Raw genomic sequence first — 5978 nt, 5'->3', positions numbered from 1 at the left:
TATGATCACTGTGGTCTGACTAGCCTTGGCCCAGCACCTGCTGCCCCAAGCCCCCAAATGGGGGTAGGGCTGGGGAGAGTGGAACATCATGGGGGCTGGGACTGTTTATGTTGGATGGAGTCAAAGCTCAGTCCATCTAGTATAGTATCCTAAAGATCTGTCAACATTTTATTCAACAGATTAGATAAGGGAAACCTATGCATATGACACAAACTGAGAAGGATACAGAATACCACTGGTGACTCTTCCTCGAGATTTAAAAGGACCATTGAGGCCACAGTAGCTCAGATTTCCTACCTTTAGGACCTTTGTTTTCTGCACAAAACCTATCCTCTCCTTTGCTCTATATCTTGGTGGTTGGGCCCTACTCTCTACCTCCTCCTCCTCCCAGCTATTTCTTTGGGATAAGGGAGGTGGAGGGAGAGCTGACAGCTCTCTAACTTGAAATCTGTAAAGAGATCATAAGGAAATACAGTTTCCTTTAATGAAACAAAATCCAGATTCTTCAAAAGTCAGCAATGTGAGAGAAGACAGCTGTTTCTCTGAATATCTAATTGTTTCAGTGAAAGCCATCTCCTTGTTGAAATTCTCACTGCCAGCCTTCTGGCTTTCAGGCTGTGCTCCATGTACCTAAAACGCTAAAGTTCTAAGAGACAAGTTGGATATTGCCAGTTTTACAAACTGTTAATGAAGAAAAACAGGAATATAAGCACAGAGACTACAAAAAACTTTAAACAAGCCTGACTTGCAAGTATAGGCTTTTAAAAAATTGTTAGGGCTTCTTGATTTATACGGCCTGAACTAGATAGACTACATGTTGTCTTTCATTATGTGTGTGTGTGCTTAGTCATTGGTTGTGTCCAACTCTTTGTGACTCCATGGACTGTGGCCCCCTTCAGGCTTCTCTGTCCATAGTGTTTTCCAGGCAAGAATACTGGAATAGGTTGCCATTTCCTACTCCAGGGGATCTTCCTGACCCAGAAATCAAACCCACATCTTGCGTGTTAACAGGTGGAGTCTTTACCCCTGAGCCACCTGGAAATCCCCCATTAGGCAGTCCATCCTAACTGAAATTCCAGCCTCTTGAAGGACCCTTGCAGCTCATCTGTATAGTATCAGAGATAGTTAACATTTTTCAATTCTTATTAGGTAGGCGCTGGGCATTATGCTAAGCACTTTAATACTTTGCTAATACCTTGGCTTACTATGTTCTTGGTATTGTAAGCGTTGTACACATGCAGACTAAAATAATTCTGTAAACAAGCCTATGAAGTAGATGCCATTATTCCCATTTTGTAGATGAGAAAGCAGACACAAAGGATAAGCAGTATGTCCATATTCCACAGCTAGTAACAGGCAGCCTGACTCCAGAACTGCTGTTCTGTTTCTATGCTATGTAGCCTTTCAAACTTTACATTTATTTTTTTATTGAAACTTGACAACAAAGACGGAAGATAGGTTTTTTTTTAGGGATCTTAAATAACGTGGATAACGTCTCCCAACTGGTTAGTGGCCATGCTGGGTTTTTAACCAGAGTTGCTCAACTCCAGGACCTGAGCTCTTAACTCTTACTTCTGCAGGGATTCTCAAACTGTTCCCACTAGTGTTCCAGCAATTGAATCTAGGTGCTTGGCTAGACAGCATTTTTGCTCAATTTTCAGAAATTGTTGATAGATTTTTTTTCTCATTTGTAACCATTTCTTAAGAGTTGTTATCAGTGGCATCTGATAAAACATGTACTAGCAAATGATGGAATGACACGTAATAGACAGTGTGTGTTACCAGAAAAACTCAAAAAACCTGAGGTGGCCTCATGGGAATCACTTTCTTAATAGTAATAGTCTCTTAATGCCAATAAAACTAATGAAATTAAGTATATCATTTTATAGTGTTCTACATAATAGCAACAGGACTTTTTGAATCTGAGAAGTTTGAAAGCCATATAACCTTATCTGAAAAAATTCAAAACATGTACACTGTAAAACAAGCCTAATAAAAACCCGCAGCATTCCTTTAACAAGAATGCTTTTATTGCAGGGGAAATTGCATGGGGCCCTGAGTTTCTGGAGGGGAATCCTCCTACAGCCTGGAGTGGGAGTTGAAGGATTGCTCCTTTCTCCCACCCAGGCCTGGCCGCCTTGGAGTTGGGGTGGTGGAGCCTGTGAAAGCCAGGTCTGAGCAGGAGATCTCTTTCACCAAAGCCAGTACAGACACTATACACAGAGGTTGATGGTCGCCTCCTACCTTCCACATAGTCCTGGACTCAAGCAGCCTTATTCGGTTAGACCTGGATATGCTGTGTTAGGGCTAGGGCTGTGTAAACAACTGTTTTCCTCAATTAGTTCCAGGGGGAGAGTAGATGGCTGTGATTTCTGGATTGAAAATGTAAAACTCTTAAGAGTTTAACCTTCCTCTTCCCTCTCACAGTAATTTTCCATTTTCTAGGCAGGGTGTGGCCATGACTCAGTTTGTGGTGAGAATGTGGCCATACACAGGGGAGGAGCCTTCTGGATTCTGCCTTTCATTCTGGCCAGTGGGGAGAGGAAGGGAAGAGTCTGGTGCTGAGTCATAACTGGGTTACTTACCAGCATCTCACAGAAAGGATTCTGAGATGGAGGTTTGGGTAGTGATGTCTCAGCTTCTGGGATCATTTTGGGAGTGGCGGGGAGGAAGCTTCAGGGGTCATGTAATTCCTTCAGAGCCCTTCTCCTCCAGAAGAGGGGTAGGGGAAAATAAAGCAATTCATTTGAAGGGGCAGCAGTTTCTCTGGAATATAGAATTTTCCACAACTATTTCAGAGTCACCCTTTAAGTTAAAGCATTGTCTACAAAAATTATTTTATCTAGGAGAGAGACTGAAGTCGTCTTTGTCCTAGCTATCCTTCCAAGGATAAGTGGGTCCGGTTAGCTGGTAGCCAGCGAGCATGGAGGTGGAGACTAAAATACCATGCCAAGGAAAATGTGGATTGTGATGGCACTGCAGCAGGAGGACTTCCTGGGGAGGGGGCATTTGATCTGTTGTTTGCTCATGCCTTTCTATTTTTTGGCAAGACTTCTCTGTTCTATGTTATTTTTTGGCCACAACAAGGAGCATGCGGGATCCTTAGTTCCCCAGTCAGGAGTTGAACCCATGCTGCCTGCAGTGGAAGGGCAGACTCTTAACCACCGGACCTTCATAGAATTCCCACTTATGCCTTTCTTGGTCTTCTAAATCTTGATTACTTTGGGGGACTGGGGTCTGCTTAATGCTCCACTTGCGTCATAAGGAACCTGATCTCTGGTTACGCTTGTAGGGAAAAAAGAGAGAGCCCAGGCCTCCATGGCTTGGTGGATAGGACTAACCCACCCTAAGGAGCTTTGTCCTGTGATTAATAACAGTTCTGGGCTAGAGAAAAACTGCTGGAGGTCCTGTTGGCTGAGGCAGTGGAATGACCTGGAATGAACAAGGACTCCTCAGGAGTCTCCCTTTTCTTAGTGCTGATAAGGCATTTCCTCAGGAGGGGGAACCTTAGATACACAGTTGCATTCAGAAAACATTTGTTTACTGTTCCTTTCCCCTGGAATGGCCTTCCCAGTGCCCATCTCTATGGTAACCAGCCCTCCAAGTCTCCTCCTCCGTGAATCTTTTCCTTTCCCCAAGAGACAACCTGTTTTCTCTTTATCCCTTAACTCCAAAAGGTCAACCTTGTCTTCCTTCCAGGATTTGTCTGGGGGAAACTCAGAAATTAAGGTTTTCTGCCACCCTGGTGGGCCTGAAGAGATCTTGGGAATTGGAAGGAAGGCATTGAAGAAATTAAAAAGTTTACTTAATCTGGCTCTGGAAAGGGTATATGAAGTCCAAAGTGGTAAGCACTTCTAAATGTGACATCCAGGCCAGTGGGCTGCCCTGGAAACCTTTGTTTGCCTGAGAGAAGTAACATTGCTGTTTTAGGCAGAGGCCAAGAGATCACTTAATGGTAAAACCTGTAACCTTACCCTCTTCACCAGGGCCAAAGCTTGTCTTTAGGCTCCAAAGTTTTGTTCGGGGATTGTTTGCTGACACACATACCTTGCAAGGGAGTCCAAATGACCATCAAGAGTTAAATTCCAGATTCTGTGGCCGAAAATCCAAACAGGTAACAAACAGCAGTCAACACCCTCACTCACTCCTCAGTCCAGTGAACCTAGCAGCCCCTCCTCCTGTCCTGCTAGCCTGTGGGCACAGTGAAACGACTGGAAGCAGAGCCTAACTTAAGGGGGGGGTCTGTATCCCCCCTCAGCCTCCCCAGTTTCCTGTAGCTCTGGGGTCACTTGTTGCTGGGTCAGAGGAATAAAGGTTCATTTCAGGAGGATGGCTCAGAGAAGGGCAAACCCAGTTAATTGAATTAAGACAGATGTTCTGGCACTAGTCACAAGGAAAAACCTCCAGAACTAGTGAGTTCTCAAAGAGGATGCCTGTTGAGCCCTGTGCTATACTTTGATAGTTCACATACATCAACTATCAAACCCCACCAGATGGAGTTAGAATTGTCTGCAGTTTACTTTTAAGGAACTGGACTCACACTAAATTACAGGATATGATTATAGGGCTAGTGAGTGGAATTGGAACTAAATGTGATGGAACCCATGCTTGCTTCTATACTAAGCTGCTTCTCAGCACAGTAATGACAATCACCTTAAACTGACAGATTTTCACTATGCATCTAATATGAGCAAAAATATAACCTGTTGGTGCCTGTGAAAGTTTCATTAACATATATATTTTTTAACTATTAGAGTTTTAATTTTGTATTGGGGTAGAGCCAGTTAACAATGCTGTGATAGTTTCAGGTGAAACAGCAAAGGGACTCAGCCATACATAATCATCTATTCATTCCCTCCCAAACTCCCCTTCCATCCAGGCTGCCACATAATATTGGGCGGAGTCCCATGTGCTATATAGGTCCTTTTTGGTTATTAATGGACAGCATTTTTATAACTGTTGGAAGACCAAAATCTGTAACTGAAGTGCAATAGTTTGCCATCAGCTCTCCAGTTTAATACATGTGCTTTTCAATCACAGGAATATATCTACATATAGATCTTTAAAATGCAACATAGTCCAGCACTGGCCAGAACGTTGCCCCTTTAGTGTTGTTCAACCCTGTACTTTGTTCATCTTTAGCTGATGGGCCAATATGGCCACTTAAGCCACCCTCTTTCTCTGGATAGAGAAGAATCTGATTCCCTCTGGTAAAGCATGATTTTTTTTTCCCTCTCAGCAACTTCATGAGCTCTTACCACCTCAATAAGGAAGCATTCATTCCCTCTCTGCAACTGAGGGAACCAGCTTATAGAAGAGATTAAAATATTTTATCTTAAATTAATGTTGTTACTTTTTGTCAGCTTATCTGAGCTAACAGGAAAGCATAATGAAGGCCTGTGATTCAGCTGCAGGCAGGGTGTCTGGCTGAGCAGGTCACACCCATTGGTCTCTTTTTTCCAGGAAAAGGAAAGAACCTAATAGTATTCACGATTTTTAACATTGTATCTGCTCTCAAAATTTGGCTGAAAGAAGGCAAGAGTTAACAGTTGCTTCGTCGATAACTGCTGTGATCACTAGGAAATCAGAAAATGCCTTAAGGAAAAATACAAGAAAAGCTCCAACAATATTGATTAAAACACACAAGGTTGAAAACAGAAATTCTTACTTCGGCAGAGATTATGAGATCTAACGTTCTGACATTTCCTGATGTGGTTAGTTCTGCATTAATATTAATACCTTCTATTCACTTTCTACTCTCAGGCACTCGCTCCGCAGGACTCCAGTCCCTACTAAAGTCTTCACATGGCCTCTACTTGTCCTTCTTTGTTCTAAACCCTAAGAACAAAAGAGCCTCGCGCTCCCTCTCCTAGCACACTCCGCCCTCCCGCGTTCTCCCCGCCCTCCCGCGTTCTACTCCCGTTCCAGTGTCGGAGCCCCTCCTAAGGCGGCCAGGACCTCCAACCATCCCATGAGTC

This window comes from Bubalus kerabau, chromosome 10 (assembly GCF_029407905.1).
Source record: "Bubalus kerabau isolate K-KA32 ecotype Philippines breed swamp buffalo chromosome 10, PCC_UOA_SB_1v2, whole genome shotgun sequence".
In the NCBI taxonomy this organism is placed as follows: Eukaryota; Metazoa; Chordata; class Mammalia; order Artiodactyla; family Bovidae; genus Bubalus; species Bubalus kerabau.
Note: the sequence above shows the minus strand (reverse complement) of the source record.